The sequence below is a fragment of the Macaca fascicularis genome, chromosome 18 (genome assembly GCF_037993035.2).
Source record: "Macaca fascicularis isolate 582-1 chromosome 18, T2T-MFA8v1.1".
In the NCBI taxonomy this organism is placed as follows: Eukaryota; Metazoa; Chordata; class Mammalia; order Primates; family Cercopithecidae; genus Macaca; species Macaca fascicularis.
Window position 1 is genome coordinate 33,034,515 of NC_088392.1, and position 18,018 is coordinate 33,052,532.

Sequence of the window (18,018 nt, forward strand, 5' to 3'; positions counted from 1 at the left end):
GGTTTCATCTGTGGATATTTCCTTTTTCACCTTAGCCTTCTATGGGCTTCCAAATATCACTTTGCAATTCCACATGAACCGTCTTAGCGACAGGCTTCTTGAGGGGAAAGCTGTAACTCTGTGAGATGATTTCACAGAAAACAATGAAGTTTCTCAGAAAGCTTCTTTCTCTTTGTTATCGGAGGATATTTCCTTTTTCCCTATAGTCTTCTAAGGGATCCGAAATATCTGTTCCTAGACTTCACAGAAATAACGTTAGCAAAGAGATCCACGAAATACAGATGTAACTCTGTGAGGTGAATTAACAGAACACTAAGGAGCTTCTCAGAAAGCTTCTTTCCAGATTTCATCTGAGGATATTTCATTTTTCACCATAGCCCTCTAAGGGCTTCCAAATATACCTTTGCCAATTCCACAAAAACTGTCATAGCGAAAGGCTTCTTGAGGGGAAAGCTGTAACTCTGTGAGATGATTTCACAGAACACAAAGAAGTTTCTCAGAAAGCTTCTTTTTCTTTGTTATTGGAGGATATTTCCTTTGGAACTATAGTGCTCTGAGGGATCCGAAATATCTGTTCTCAGATTTCACAGAAATAAGGCTAGCAAAGAAATCCACGAAATACAGATGCAACTATGTGAGATGAATTAACAGAACACTAAGCAGTTTCTCAGAAAGCTTCTTTCCAGATTTCATCTGAGGACATTTCCTTTTTCACCATAGCCCTCTATGGGCTTCCAAATAACACTTTGCAAATTCCACAAGAACTGTCTTAGCGAAAGGATTCTTGAGGGAAAAGCTGTAACTCTGTGAGATGATTTCAGAGAACACAAAGAAGTTTTGCAGAAAGCATCTTTCTCTTTGTTATCGCAGAATATTTCCTTTGGCCCTATAGTCTTCAAAGGAATCTGAAATATCTGTTCTCAGATTCCACAGAAATAAGGCTAGCAAAGAAATCCACGAAATACAGATGTAACTATGTGAGATGAATTAACAGAACACTAAGCAGTTTCTCAGAAAGCTTCTTTCCAGATTTCATCTTAGGATATTTCCTTTTTCACCATAGCCCTCTATGGGCTTCCAATATCACTTTGCCAATTCCACAAGAACTGTCTTAGCGAAAGGCTTCTTGTGGTTAAAGCTGTAACTGTGTGAGGTGATTTCACAGAACACAAAGGAGTTTCTCAGAAAGCTTCTTTCTCTTTTTTATCGGAGGATATTTCCTTTGGCCCTATATTCTTCTAAGGGATCCGAAATATCTTTTCTCAGAGTCCACAGAAATAAGGCTAGAAAAGAGACCCAGGAAATACAGATGTAACTCGGTGAGATGAATTATCAGAACACTAAGCAGTTTCTCAGAAAGTTTCTTTCCAGATTTCATCTGAGGATATTTCCTATTTCACCATAGCCCTCTATGGGCTTCCAAATATCACTTTGCCAATTCCACAAGAACTGTCTTAGCGAAAGGTTTCTTGAAGGGAAAGCTGTAACTCTGTGAGATGATTTCAAAGAACACAAAGAAGTTTCTCAGAAAGCTTCTTTCTCTTTGTTATCGGAGGATATTTCCTTTGGCCCTATATTCTTCTAAGGGATCAGAAATATATGTTATCAGATTCCAAGAAATAAGGCTAGCAAAGAGATCCACGAAATACAGATGTAAATCGGTGAGATGAATTAACAGAACACTAAACAGTTTCTGAGAAACCTTCTTTCCAGATTTCATCTGAGGATATTTCCTTTTTCACCATAGCCCTCTATGGGCTTCCAAATATCACTTTGCCATTTCCACAACAACTGTCTTAGCGAAAGCCTTCTTGAGGGGAAAGCTGTAACTCTGTGAGATGATTTCACAGAACACAAAGAAGTTTCTCCGAAAGCATATTTCTCTTTGTTATCGGAGGATATTTCCTTTGGCCCTATAGTCTTCAAAGGGATCCGAAATATCTGTTCTCAGATTCCACAGAATTAAGGCTAGCAAAGAGTTCCACGAAATACAGATGTAACTCTGTGAGATGAATTAACAGAACACTAGGCAGTTTCTCAGAAAGCATCTTTCCAGATTTCATCTGAGGATATTTCCTTTTTTACCAAAGCCCTCTAAGGTCTTCCAAATATCACTTTGCAAATTCCACAAGAACTGTCTTAGCGAAAGGCTTCTTGAGGGGAAAGCTGAAACTCTGTGAGATGATTTCACAGAACACAAAGAAGTTTCTCATAAAGCTTCTTTCTCTTTGTTATCGGAGGATATTTCCTTTGGCCCTATATTCTTCTAAGGAATCCGAAATATCTTTTCTCAGAGTCCACAGAAATAAGGCTAGAAAAGAGACCCACGAAATACAGATGTAACTCGGTGAGATGAATTAACCGAACACTAAGCAGTTTCTCAGAAAGCTTCTTTCCAGATTTCATCTGAGGATATTTCCTTTTTCACCATAGCCCTCTATGGGCTTCCAAATATCACTTTGCCAATTCCACAAGAACTGTCTTAGCGAAAGGCTTCTTGTGGTTAAAGCTGTAACTCTGTGAGATGATTTCACAGAACACAAAGGAGTTTCTCAGAAAGCTTTTTTCTCTTTGTTATCGGAGGATATTTCCTATGGCCCTATATTCTTCTAAGGGATCCGAAATATCTGTTCTCAGATTCCACAGAAATAAGGCTAGCAAAGACATCCACGAAAGACAGATGTAACTCTGTGAGATGAATTAACAGAACACTAAGAAGTTTCTCATAAAGCTTCTTTCCAGATTTCATCTGAGGATATTTCCTTTTTCACCATAGCCCTCTATGGGCTTCCAAATATCACTTTGCCAATTCCACAAGAACTGTCTTAGCAAAAGGTTTCTTGAAGGGAAAGCTGTAACTCTGTGAGGTGATTTCAAAGAACACAAAGAAGTTTCTCAGAAAGCTTCTTTCTCTTTCTTATCGGAGGATATTTCCTTTGGCCCTATAGTCTTCTAAGGGATCCGAAATATCTGTTCTCAGATTCCAAGAAATAAGGCTAGCAAAGAGATCCACGAAATACAGATGTAACTCGGTGAGATGAATTAACAGAACACTAAGCAGTTTCTGAGAAAGCTTCTTTCCAGATTTCATCTGAGGATATTTCCTTTTTCATCATAGCCCTCTATGGGCTTCCAAATATCGCTTTGCCATTTCCACAGCAACTGTCTTAGCGAAAGGCTTCTTGAGGGGAAAGCTGTAACTCTGTGAGATGATTTCAAAGAACACAAATTAGTTTCTCCAAAAGCATCTTTCTCTTTGTTATCGGAGGATATTTCCTTTGGCCCTATATTCTTCAAAGGGATCCGAAATATCTGTTCTCAGATTCCACAGAATAAAGGCTAGCAAAGAGATCCACGAAATACAGATGTAACTCTGTGAGATGAATTAACAGAACACTGAGCAGTTTCTCAGAGAGCTTCTTTCCAGATTTCATCTGAGGATATTTCCTTTTTCACCGAAGCCCTCTATGGGCTTCCAAATATCACTCTGCCAATTCCACAAGAACTGTCTTAGCGAAAGGCTTCTTGAGGGGAAAGCTGAAACTCTGTGAGATGATTTCACAGAACACAAATAAGTTTCTCATAAAGCTTCTTTCTCTTTGATATCGGAGTTTATTTCCTTTGGCCCTATAGTCTTCAAAGGGATCCGAAATATCTGTTCTCAGATTCCACAGAAATAAGGCTAGCAAAGAGATCCACGAAATACCGATGTAACTCTGTGAGATGAATTAACAGAACACTAAGCAGTTTCTCAGAAAGCTTCTTTCCAGATTTCATCTGAGGATAATTCCTTTTTCAACATGGCCCTCTATGGGCTTCCAAATATCTCTTTGCCAATTCCACAAGAACTGTCTTAGCGAAAGGCTTCTTGAGGGGAAAGCTGTAACTCTGTGAGATGATTTCAAAGAACACAAAGAAGTTTCTCTGAAAGCTTCTTTCTCTTTGTTATCGGAGGATATTTCCTTTGTCCCTATAGTCTTCAAAGGGATCCGAAATATCTGTTCTCAGATTCCACAGAAATAAGGCTAGCAAAGAGATCCACGAAATACAGATGTAACTCTGTGAGATGAATTAACAGAACACTAAGCATTTTCTGAGAAAACTTCTTTCTAGATTTCATCAGAGGATATTTCCTTTTTCACCATAGCCCTCTATGGGCTACCAAATATCACTTTGCCAATTACACAAGAACTGTCTTAGCGAAAGGCTTCTTGAGGGGAAAGCTGTAACTCTGTGAGATGATTTCACAGTACACAAAGAAGTTTCTCAGAAAGCTTCTTTCTCTTTGTTATCGGAGGATATTTCCTTTGGCCCTATAGTCTTCTAAGAGCTCCGAAATATCTGTTCTCAGATTCCACAGAAATAAGGCTAGCAAAGAATTCCACGAAATACAGATGTAACTCTGTGAGATGAATTAACAGAACACTAAGCAGTTTATCAGAAAGCTTCTTTCCAGATTTCATCTGAGGATATTTCCATTTTCACCACAGCCCTCTATGGGATTCCAAATATCACTTTGCCAATTCCACAAGAACTGTCTTAGCGAAAGGCTCCTTGAGGGGAAAGCTGTAACTCTGTGAGATGATTTCACAGAACACAAAGAAGTTTCTCTGAAAGCTTCTTTCTCTATGTTATCGGAGGATATTTCCTTTGGCCCTATAGTCTTCAAAGGGATCCGAAATATCTGCTCTCGGATTCCACAGAAATAAGGCTAGCAAAGAGATCCACGAAATACAGATGTAACTCTGTGAGATGAATTAACAGAACACTAAGCAGTTTCTCAGAAAGCTTCTTTCCAGATTTCATCTGAGGATATTTCCTTTTTCACCATAGCCCTCTATGGGCTTCCAAATATCACTTTGCCAATGACACAAGAACTGTCTTAGCGAAAGGCTTCTTGAGGGGAAAGCTGTAACTCTGTGAGATGATATCACAGAAAACAAAGAAGTTTCTCAGAAAGCTTCATTCTCTTTGTTATTGGAGGATATTTCCTTTGGCCCTATAGTCTTCTAAGGGATCCGAAATATCTATTCTCAGATTCCACAGAAATAAGGCTAGCAAAGAATTCCACGAAATACAGACGTATCTCTGTGAGATGAATTAACAGAACACTAAGCAGTTTCTCAGAAAGCTTCTTTCCAGATTACATCTGAGGAAATTTCCTTTTTCACCACAGCCCTCTATGGGCTTCCAAATATCACTTTGCCAATTCCACAAGAACTGTCTTAGCGAAAGGCTTCTTGAGGGGAAAGCTGTAACTCTGTGAGATGATTTCACAGAACACAAAAAAGTTTCTCAGAGAGCATCTTTCTCTTTTAAATCGGAGGACATTTCCTTTGGCCCTGTAGTCTTCAAAGGGATCCGAAACATCTGTTCTCAGATTCCACAGAAATAAGGCTAGCAAAGAGATCCACGAAATACAGATGTAACTGTGTGAGATGAATAACAGAACACTAAGCATTTTCTTAGAAAGCTTCTTTCCAGATTTCATCTGAGGATATTTCCTTTTTCACCATAGCCCTCTATGCGCTTCCAAATATCACTTTGCCTATTCCACAAGAACTGTCTTAGCGAAAGGCTTCTTGAAGGGAAAGCTGAAACTCTGTGAGATAATTTCACAGAACACAAAGAAGTTTCTCATAAAGCTTCTTTCTCTTTGTTATCGGAGGATATTTCCTTTGGCCCTATAGTCTTCAAAGGGATCCGAAATATCTGTTCTCAGATTCCACAGAAATAAGACTAGCAAACAGATCCACGAAATACATATGTAACTCTGTGAGATGAATTAACAGAACACTAAGCAGTTTCTCAGAAAGCTTCTTTCCAGATTTCATCTGAGGATATTTCCTTTTTCATCATAGCCCTCTATGGGCTTCCCAATACCACTTTGCGAATTCCACAAAAACTGTCTAATTGAAAGGCTTCTTGGATGGAAAGCTGTAACTCTGTGAGATGATTTCACAGAACACAAAGGAGCTTCTCAAAAAGCTTCTTTCTCTTTGTTATCGGAGGATATGTCCTTTGGCCCTATAGTCTTCTAAGGGATCCGAAATATCTGTTCTCAGATTCCACAGAAATAAGGCTAGCAAAGAGATCCACGAAATACAGATGTAACTCTGTGAGATGAATTAACAGAACACTAAGCAGTTTCTCAGAGAGCTTCTTTCCAGATTTCATCTGAGGATATTTCCTTTTTCACCATAGCCCTCTATGGGCTTCCAAATATCACTCTGCCAATTCCACAAGAACTGTCTTAGCGAAAGGCTTCTTGAGGGGAAAGCTGAAACTCTGTGAGATGATTTCACAGAACACAAAAAGTTTCTCATAAAGCTTCTTTTTCTTTCTTATCGGAAGATATTTCCTTTGGCCCTATATTCTTCTAAGGGATCCGAAATATCTGTTCTCAGATTCCACAGAAATAAGGCTAACAAAGAGATCCACGAAATACAGATGTAGCTCTGTGGGATGAATTAACAGGACACAAAGCATTTTCTGAGAAAGCTTCTTTCCAGATTTCATCAGAGGATATTTCCTTTTTCACCATAGCCCTCTATGGGCTACCAAATATCACTTTGCCAATTCCACAAGAACTGTCTTAGCGAAAGGCTTCTTGAGGGGAAAGCTGTAACTCTGTGAGATGATTTCACAGAACACAAAGAAGTTTCTCAGAAAGCTTCTTTCTCTTTGTTATGGGAGGATATTTCCTTTGGCCCTATAGTCTTCAAAGGGATCCGAAATATCTGTTCTCAGATTCCACAGAAATAAGGCTAGCAAAGAGATCCACGAAATACAGAAGTAACTCTGTGAGATGAATTAACAGAACACTAAGCAGTTTCTCAGAAAGCTTCTTTCCAGATTTCATCTGAGGATAATTCCTTTTTCAACATGGCCCTCTATGGGCTTCCAAATATCACTTTGCCAATTCCACAAGAACTGTCTTAGCGAAAGGCTTCTTGACGGGAAAGCTGTAACTCTGTGAGATGATTTCACAGAACACAAAGAGGTTTCTCTGAAAGCTTCTTTCTCTTTGTTATCGGAGGATATTTCCTTTGGCCCTATAGTCTTCAATGGGATCCGAAATATCTGTTCTCAGATTCCACAGAAATAAGGCTAGCAAAGAGATCCACGAAATACAGATGTAACTCTGTGAGATGAATTAACAGAACACTAAGAAGTTTCTCAGAAAGCTTCTTTCCAGATTTCATCTGAGGGTATTTCCTTTTTCACCATAGCCCTCCATGGGCTTCCAAATATCACTTTGCCAATTCCACAAGAACTGTCTTAGCGAAAGGCTTCTTGAGGGGAAAGCTGTAACTCTGTGAGATGATTTCACAGAACACAAAGAAGTTTCTCAGAAAGCTTCCTTCTCTTTGTTATCGGAGGATATTTCCTTTGACCCTATAGTCTTCAAAGGGATCCGCAATATCTGTTCTCAGATTCCGCAGAAATAAGACTAGCAAAGAGATCCACGAAATTCATATGTAACTCTGTGAGATGAATAAACAGAACACTAAGCAGTTTCTCAGAAAGCTTCTTTCCAGATTTCATCTGAGGATATTTCCTTTTTCACCATAGCCCTCTATGGGCTTCCAAATATCACTTTGCGAATTCCACAAGAACTGTCTTAGCGAAAGGCTTCTTGAGGGGAAAGCTGTAACTCTGTGAGATGATTTCACAGAACACAAAGAAGTTTCTAAGAAAGCTTCTTTCTCTTTGTAATCGGAGGATATTTCCTTTGGCCCTATAGTCTTCAAAGGGATCCGAAATATCTGTTCTCAGATTCCACAGAAATAAGGCTAGCAAAGAGATACACGAAATACAGATGTAACTCAATGAGATGAGATAACAGAACACTAAGCAGTTTCTCAGAAAGCTTCTTTCCAGATTTCATCTGAGGATATTTCCTTTTTCACCATAGCCCTCTATGGGCTTCGAAATATCACTTTGCCAATTCCACAAGAACAGTCTTAGCGAAAGGCTCCTTGAGAGGAAAGCTGTAACTCCGTGAGATGATTTCACAGAACACAACGAAGTTTCTCAGAAAGCTTCTACTCTTTGTTATCGGAGGATATTTCCGTTGGCCCTATAGTCTTCAAAGGGATCCGAAATATCTGTTCTCAGATTCCACAGAAATAAGGCTAGCAAAGAGATCCACGAAATACAGATGTAACTCTGAGAGATGAATTAACAGAACACTAAGCAGTTTCTCAGAAAGCTTCTTTCCAGATTTCATCTGAGGATATTTCCTTTTTCACCATAGCCCTCTATGGGCTTCCAAATATCACTTTGCCAATTCCACATGAACTGTCTTAGCGAAAGGCTCCTTGAGAGGAAAGCTGTAACTCTGTGAGATGATTTCAGGGAACACAAAGAAGTTTCTCAGAAAGCTACTTTCTCTTTGTTATCGGAGGATATTTACTTTGGCCCTATAGTCTTCAAAGGGATCCGAAATATCTGTTTTCAGATTCCACAGAAATAAGGCTAGCAAAGAGATCCACGAAATACAGATGTAACTCTGTGAGATGAATTAACAGAACACTAAGCAGTTTCCCAGAAAGCTTCTTTCCAGATATCATCTGAGGATATTTTCTTTTTCACCATAGCCCTCTATGGGCTTCCAAATATCACTTTGCCAATTCCACAAGAACTGTCTTAGCGAAAGGCTCCTTGAGGGGAAAGCTGTCACTCTGTGAGATGATTTCACAGAACACAACGAAGTTTCTCAGAAAGCTTCTTTCTCTTTGATATCTTAGGATATTTCCTTTGGCCCTGTAGTCTTCAAAGGGATCCGAAATATCTGTTCTCAGATTCCACAGAAAAAAGGCTAGCAAGGAGATCCACGAACTACAGATGTAACTTTGTGAGATGAATTAACAGAACACTAAGCAGTTTCTCAGAAAGCTTCTTTCCAGATTTCATCTGAGAACATTTCCTTTTTCACCATAGCCCTCTATGGGCTTCCAAATATCACTTTGCCAATTCCACAACAACTGTCTTAGCGAAAGGCTTCTTGAGAGGAGAGCTGTAACTCTGTGAGATGATTTCACAGAACACAAAGAAGTTTCTCAGAAAGCTTCTTTCTCTCTGATATCGGAGTTTATTTCTTTTGGCCCTATAGTCTTCAAAGGGATCGGAAATATCTGTTCTCAGATTCCACAGAAATAAGGCTAGCAAAGAGATCCACGAAATACAGATGTAACTCTGTGAGATGAATTAACAGAACACTAAGCAGTTTCTCAGAAAGCTTCTTTCCGGATTTCATCTGAGGATAATTCCTTTTTCAACATGGCGCTCTATGCCCTTCCAAATATCACTTTGCCAATTCCAAAAGAACTGTCTTAGCGAAAGGCTTCTTGAGGGGAAAGCTGTAACTCTGTGAGATGATTTCACAGAACACAAAGGAGTTTCTCAGAAAGCTTCTTTCTCTTTGTTATCGGAGGATATTTCCTTTGCCCTTATAGTCTTCAAAAGGATCCTAAATATCTGTTCTCAGATTCCACAGAAATAAGGCTAGCAAAGAGATCCAAGAAATACAGATGTAACTCTGTTAGATGATTTCACAGAACCCAAAGAAGATTCTCAGAAAGCTTAATTCTCTTTGTTATCGGAGGATATTTCCTTTGGCTCTATAGTCTTCTAAGGGATCCGAAATATCTATTCTCAGATTCCACAGAAAAAAGGCTAGCAAAGAATTCCACGAAATACAGATGCAACTCTGTGAGATGAATTAACAGAACACTAAGAGTTTCTCAGAAAGCTTCTTTCCAGATATCATCTGAGGATATTTCCTATTTCACCACAGCCATCTATGGGCTTCCAAATATCAATTTGCCAATTCCACAAGAACTGTCTTAGCGAAAGGCTTCTTGTGGGGAAAGCTGTAACTCTGTGAGATGATTTCACAGAACACAAAGAAGTTTCTCAGAAAGCTTCTTTCTCTTTGTTATCGGAGGATATTTCCTTTGGCCCTATAGTCTACTATGGGATCCGAAATATCTATTCTCAGATTCCACAGAAATAAGCCTAACAATGCATTCCACGAAATACAGATGCAACTCTGTGAGATGAATTAACAGAACACTAAGAGTTTCTCAGAAAGCTTCTTTCCAGATATCATCTGAGGATATCTCCTTTTTGACCACAGCCCTCTATGGGCTTCCAAATATCACTTTGCCTATTCCACAGGAACTGTCTTAGCGAAAGGCTTCTTGTGGGTAAAGCTGTAACTCTGTGAGATGATTTCACAGACAACAAAGAAGTTTCTCAGAAAGCTTCTTTCTCTTTGTTATTGGAGGATATTTCCTTTGGCCCTATAGTCTTCTAAGGGATCCGAAATATCTGTTCTCAGATTCCACAGAAATAAGGCTAGCAAAGAGATCCACGAAATACAGATGTAACTCTGTGAGATGAATTAACAGAACACTTAGCAGTTTCTCAGAAAGCTTCTTTCCAGATTTCATCTGAGGATATTTCCTTTTTCACCACAGCCCTCTACGGGCTTCCAAATATCACTTTGCCAATTCCACAAGAACTGTCTTAGCGACGGGCTTCTTGTGGGTAAAGCTGTAACTCTGTGAGATGATTTCAAGGAACACAAAGGAGTTTCTCAGAAAAATTCTTTCTCTTTGTTATCGGAGGATATTTCCTGGCCCTATAGTCTTCTAAGGGAAAAGAAATATCTGTTCTCAGATTCCACAATAATATGACTAGCAATGAGATACACGAAATACAGATGTAACTCTGTGAGATGAATTAACACAACACTAAGCAGTTTCTCATAAAGCTTCTTTCCAGATTTCATCTGAGGGTATTAACTTTTTCACCATAGTCCTCTATGGGCTTCCAAATATCACTTTGCCAATTCCACAAGAACTGTCTTAGCGAAAGGCTTCTTGAGGGGAAAGCTGTAACTCTGTGAGATGATTTCACAGAACACAAAGAAGTTTCTCAGAAAGCTTCCTTGTCTTTGATATCGGAGTTTATTTCCTTTGGCCCTATAGTCTTCAAAGGGATCCGAAATATCTGTTCTCAGATTCCGCAGAAAAAAGCCTGGCAAAGAGATCCACGAAATTCATATGTAACTCTGCGAGATGAATTAACAGAACACTAAGCAGTTTCTCAGAAAGCTTCTTTCCAGATTTCATCGGAGGATATTTCCTTTTTCATCATAGCCCTCTATGCGCTTCCAAATATCACTTTGCCAATTCCACAAGAACTGTCTTAGCGAAAGGCTTCTTGAGGGGAAAGCTGTAACTCTGTGAGATGATTTCACAGAACACAAAGAAGTTTCTCAGAAAGCTTCTTTCTCTTTGTTATCGGAGGATATTTCCTTTGGCCCTATAGTCTTCTAAGGGTTCCGAAATATCTGTTCTCAGATTCCAGAGAAATAAGGCTAGCAAAGAGATCCACGAAATACACATGTAACTCTGTGAGATGAATTAACACAACACTAAGCAATTTCTCAGAAAGCTTCTTTCCAGATTTCATTTGCGGACATTTCCTTTTTCACCACAGCCCTCTATGGGCTTCCAAATATCACTTTGCCAATTCCACAACAACTGTCTTAGCGAAAGGCTTCTTGAGGGGAAAGCTGCAACTCTGTGAGATGATTTCACAGAACACAAATAAGTTTCTCAGAAAGCTTCTTTCTCTTTGTTATCGGAGGATATTTCCTTTGGCCCTGTAGTCTTCAAAGGGATCCGAAATATCTGTTCTCAGATTCCACAGAAATAAGGCTAGCAAAGAGATCCACGAAATACAGATGTAACTCTGAGAGATGAATTAACAAAACTCTAAGCAGTTTCTCAGAAAGCTTCTTTCCAGATTTCATCTGAGGATATTTCCTTTTTCACCATAGCCCTCTATGGGCTTCCAAATATCACTTTGAAAATTCCACAAGAACTGTCTTAGCGAAAGGCTCCTTGAGGGGAAAGCTGTAACTCTGTGAGATGATTTCAGAGAACACAACGAAGTATCTCAGAAAGCTTCTTTCTCTTTGTTATCGGAGGATATTTGCTTTGGCCCTATAGTCTTCAAAGGGATCCGAAATATCTGTTTTCAGATTCCACAGAAATAAGGCTAGCAAAGACATCCATGAAATACAGATGTAACTCTGTGAGATGAATTAAGAGAACACTAAGCAGTTTCCCAGAAAGCTTCTTTCCAGATTTCATCTGAGGATATTTTCTTTTTCACCATAGCCCTCTATGGGCTTCCAAATATCACTTTGCCTATTCCACAAGAACTGTCTTAGCGAAAGGCTCCTTGAGGGGAAAGCTGTCACTCTGTGAGATGATTTCACAGAACACAACGAAGTTTCTCAGAAAGCTTCTTTCTCTTTGTTATCGGAGGATATTTCCTTTGGCCCTATAGTCTTCAAAGGGATCCGAATATCTGTTCTCATTCCACAGAATTAAGGCTAGCAAGGAGATCCACGAAATACAGATGTAACTCTGTGAGATCAATTAACAGAACACTAAGCAGTTTCTCAGAAAGCTTCTTTCCAGATTTCATCTGAGGATATTTCCTTTTCCAACATGGCCCTCTATGCCCTTCCAAATATCACTTTGACAATTCCAAAAGAACTGTCTTAGCGAAAGGCTTCTTGAGGGGAAAGCTGTAACTCTGTGAGATGATTTCACAGAACACAAAGGAGTTTCTCAGAAAGCTTCTTTCTCTTTGTTATCGGAGGATATTTCCTTTGCCCTTGTAGTCTTCAATGGGATCCGAAATATCTGTTCTCAGATTCCACAGAAATAAGGCTAGCAAAGAGATCCACGAAATACAGATGTAACTCTGTGAGATGATTTCACAGAACCCAAAGAAGTTTCTCAGAAAGCTTAATTCTCTTTGTTATCGGAGGATATTTCCTTTGGCTCTATAGTCTTCTAAGGGATCCGAAATATCTATTCTCAGATTCCACAGAAATAAGGCTAGCAAAGAATTCCACGAAATACAGATGCAACTCTGTGAGATGAATAAACAGAACACTAAGAGTTTCTCAGAAAGCTTCTTTCCAGATATCATCTGAGGATATTTCCTATTTCACCACAGCCATCTATGGGCTTCCAAATATCACTTTGCCAATTCCACAACAACTGTCTTAGCGAAAGGCTTCTTGAGGGGAAAGCTGTAACTCTGTGAGATGATTTCACAGAACACAAAGAAGTTTCTCAGAAAGCTTCTTTCTCTTTGTTATCGGAGGATATTTCATTTGGCCCTATAGTCTTCTAAGGGATCCGAAATATCTATTCTCAGATTCCACAGAAATAAGCCTAACAAAGCATTCCACGAAATACAGATGCAACTCTTTGAGATGAATTAACAGAACACTAAGAGTTTCTCAGAAATCTTCTTTCCAGATTTCATCTGAGGATATTTCCTTTTTGACCACAGCCCTCTATGGGCTTCCAAATATCACTTTGCCTATTCCACAAGAACTGTCTTAGCGAAAGGCTTCTTGTGGGTAAAGTTGTAACTCTGTGAGATGATTTCACAGACAACAAAGAAGTTTCTCAGAAAGCTTCTTTCTCTTTGTTATTGGAGGATATTTCCTTTGGCCCTATAGTCTTCTAAGGGATCCGAAATATCTGTTCTCAGATTCCAAGAAATAAGGCTAGCAAAGAGATCCACGAAATACAGATGTAACTCGGTGAGATGAATTAACAGAACACTAAGCAGTTTCTGAGAAAGCTTCTTTCCAGATTTCATCTGAGGATATTTCCTTTTTCATCATAGCCCTCTATGGGCTTCCAAATATCGCTTTGCCATTTCCACAGCAACTGTCTTAGCGAAAGGCTTCTTGAGGGGAAAGCTGTAACTCTGTGAGATGATTTCAAAGAACACAAATTAGTTTCTCCAAAAGCATCTTTCTCTTTGTTATCGGAGGATATTTCCTTTGGCCCTATATTCTTCAAAGGGATCCGAAATATCTGTTCTCAGATTCCACAGAATAAAGGCTAGCAAAGAGATCCACGAAATACAGATGTAACTCTGTGAGATGAATTAACAGAACACTGAGCAGTTTCTCAGAGAGCTTCTTTCCAGATTTCATCTGAGGATATTTCCTTTTTCACCGAAGCCCTCTATGGGCTTCCAAATATCACTCTGCCAATTCCACAAGAACTGTCTTAGCGAAAGGCTTCTTGAGGGGAAAGCTGAAACTCTGTGAGATGATTTCACAGAACACAAATAAGTTTCTCATAAAGCTTCTTTCTCTTTGATATCGGAGTTTATTTCCTTTGGCCCTATAGTCTTCAAAGGGATCCGAAATATCTGTTCTCAGATTCCACAGAAATAAGGCTAGCAAAGAGATCCACGAAATACCGATGTAACTCTGTGAGATGAATTAACAGAACACTAAGCAGTTTCTCAGAAAGCTTCTTTCCAGATTTCATCTGAGGATAATTCCTTTTTCAACATGGCCCTCTATGGGCTTCCAAATATCTCTTTGCCAATTCCACAAGAACTGTCTTAGCGAAAGGCTTCTTGAGGGGAAAGCTGTAACTCTGTGAGATGATTTCAAAGAACACAAAGAAGTTTCTCTGAAAGCTTCTTTCTCTTTGTTATCGGAGGATATTTCCTTTGTCCCTATAGTCTTCAAAGGGATCCGAAATATCTGTTCTCAGATTCCACAGAAATAAGGCTAGCAAAGAGATCCACGAAATACAGATGTAACTCTGTGAGATGAATTAACAGAACACTAAGCATTTTCTGAGAAAACTTCTTTCTAGATTTCATCAGAGGATATTTCCTTTTTCACCATAGCCCTCTATGGGCTACCAAATATCACTTTGCCAATTACACAAGAACTGTCTTAGCGAAAGGCTTCTTGAGGGGAAAGCTGTAACTCTGTGAGATGATTTCACAGTACACAAAGAAGTTTCTCAGAAAGCTTCTTTCTCTTTGTTATCGGAGGATATTTCCTTTGGCCCTATAGTCTTCTAAGAGCTCCGAAATATCTGTTCTCAGATTCCACAGAAATAAGGCTAGCAAAGAATTCCACGAAATACAGATGTAACTCTGTGAGATGAATTAACAGAACACTAAGCAGTTTATCAGAAAGCTTCTTTCCAGATTTCATCTGAGGATATTTCCATTTTCACCACAGCCCTCTATGGGATTCCAAATATCACTTTGCCAATTCCACAAGAACTGTCTTAGCGAAAGGCTCCTTGAGGGGAAAGCTGTAACTCTGTGAGATGATTTCACAGAACACAAAGAAGTTTCTCTGAAAGCTTCTTTCTCTATGTTATCGGAGGATATTTCCTTTGGCCCTATAGTCTTCAAAGGGATCCGAAATATCTGCTCTCGGATTCCACAGAAATAAGGCTAGCAAAGAGATCCACGAAATACAGATGTAACTCTGTGAGATGAATTAACAGAACACTAAGCAGTTTCTCAGAAAGCTTCTTTCCAGATTTCATCTGAGGATATTTCCTTTTTCACCATAGCCCTCTATGGGCTTCCAAATATCACTTTGCCAATGACACAAGAACTGTCTTAGCGAAAGGCTTCTTGAGGGGAAAGCTGTAACTCTGTGAGATGATATCACAGAAAACAAAGAAGTTTCTCAGAAAGCTTCATTCTCTTTGTTATTGGAGGATATTTCCTTTGGCCCTATAGTCTTCTAAGGGATCCGAAATATCTATTCTCAGATTCCACAGAAATAAGGCTAGCAAAGAATTCCACGAAATACAGACGTATCTCTGTGAGATGAATTAACAGAACACTAAGCAGTTTCTCAGAAAGCTTCTTTCCAGATTACATCTGAGGAAATTTCCTTTTTCACCACAGCCCTCTATGGGCTTCCAAATATCACTTTGCCAATTCCACAAGAACTGTCTTAGCGAAAGGCTTCTTGAGGGGAAAGCTGTAACTCTGTGAGATGATTTCACAGAACACAAAAAAGTTTCTCAGAGAGCATCTTTCTCTTTTAAATCGGAGGACATTTCCTTTGGCCCTGTAGTCTTCAAAGGGATCCGAAACATCTGTTCTCAGATTCCACAGAAATAAGGCTAGCAAAGAGATCCACGAAATACAGATGTAACTGTGTGAGATGAATAACAGAACACTAAGCATTTTCTTAGAAAGCTTCTTTCCAGATTTCATCTGAGGATATTTCCTTTTTCACCATAGCCCTCTATGCGCTTCCAAATATCACTTTGCCTATTCCACAAGAACTGTCTTAGCGAAAGGCTTCTTGAAGGGAAAGCTGAAACTCTGTGAGATAATTTCACAGAACACAAAGAAGTTTCTCATAAAGCTTCTTTCTCTTTGTTATCGGAGGATATTTCCTTTGGCCCTATAGTCTTCAAAGGGATCCGAAATATCTGTTCTCAGATTCCACAGAAATAAGACTAGCAAACAGATCCACGAAATACATATGTAACTCTGTGAGATGAATTAACAGAACACTAAGCAGTTTCTCAGAAAGCTTCTTTCCAGATTTCATCTGAGGATATTTCCTTTTTCATCATAGCCCTCTATGGGCTTCCAAATACCACTTTGCGAATTCCACAAAAACTGTCTAATTGAAAGGCTTCTTGGATGGAAAGCTGTAACTCTGTGAGATGATTTCACAGAACACAAAGGAGCTTCTCAAAAAGCTTCTTTCTCTTTGTTATCGGAGGATATGTCCTTTGGCCCTATAGTCTTCTAAGGGATCCGAAATATCTGTTCTCAGATTCCACAGAAATAAGGCTAGCAAAGAGATCCACGAAATACAGATGTAACTCTGTGAGATGAATTAACAGAACACTAAGCAGTTTCTCAGAGAGCTTCTTTCCAGATTTCATCTGAGGATATTTCCTTTTTCACCATAGCCCTCTATGGGCTTCCAAATATCACTCTGCCAATTCCACAAGAACTGTCTTAGCGAAAGGCTTCTTGAGGGGAAAGCTGAAACTCTGTGAGATGATTTCACAGAACACAAAAAGTTTCTCATAAAGCTTCTTTTTCTTTCTTATCGGAAGATATTTCCTTTGGCCCTATATTCTTCTAAGGGATCCGAAATATCTGTTCTCAGATTCCACAGAAATAAGGCTAACAAAGAGATCCACGAAATACAGATGTAGCTCTGTGGGATGAATTAACAGGACACAAAGCATTTTCTGAGAAAGCTTCTTTCCAGATTTCATCAGAGGATATTTCCTTTTTCACCATAGCCCTCTATGGGCTACCAAATATCACTTTGCCAATTCCACAAGAACTGTCTTAGCGAAAGGCTTCTTGAGGGGAAAGCTGTAACTCTGTGAGATGATTTCACAGAACACAAAGAAGTTTCTCAGAAAGCTTCTTTCTCTTTGTTATGGGAGGATATTTCCTTTGGCCCTATAGTCTTCAAAGGGATCCGAAATATCTGTTCTCAGATTCCACAGAAATAAGGCTAGCAAAGAGATCCACGAAATACAGAAGTAACTCTGTGAGATGAATTAACAGAACACTAAGCAGTTTCTCAGAAAGCTTCTTTCCAGATTTCATCTGAGGATAATTCCTTTTTCAACATGGCCCTCTATGGGCTTCCAAATATCACTTTGCCAATTCCACAAGAACTGTCTTAGCGAAAGGCTTCTTGACGGGAAAGCTGTAACTCTGTGAGATGATTTCACAGAACACAAAGAGGTTTCTCTGAAAGCTTCTTTCTCTTTGTTATCGGAGGATATTTCCTTTGGCCCTATAGTCTTCAATGGGATCCGAAATATCTGTTCTCAGATTCCACAGAAATAAGGCTAGCAAAGAGATCCACGAAATACAGATGTAACTCTGTGAGATGAATTAACAGAACACTAAGAAGTTTCTCAGAAAGCTTCTTTCCAGATTTCATCTGAGGGTATTTCCTTTTTCACCATAGCCCTCCATGGGCTTCCAAATATCACTTTGCCAATTCCACAAGAACTGTCTTAGCGAAAGGCTTCTTGAGGGGAAAGCTGTAACTCTGTGAGATGATTTCACAGAACACAAAGAAGTTTCTCAGAAAGCTTCCTTCTCTTTGTTATCGGAGGATATTTCCTTTGACCC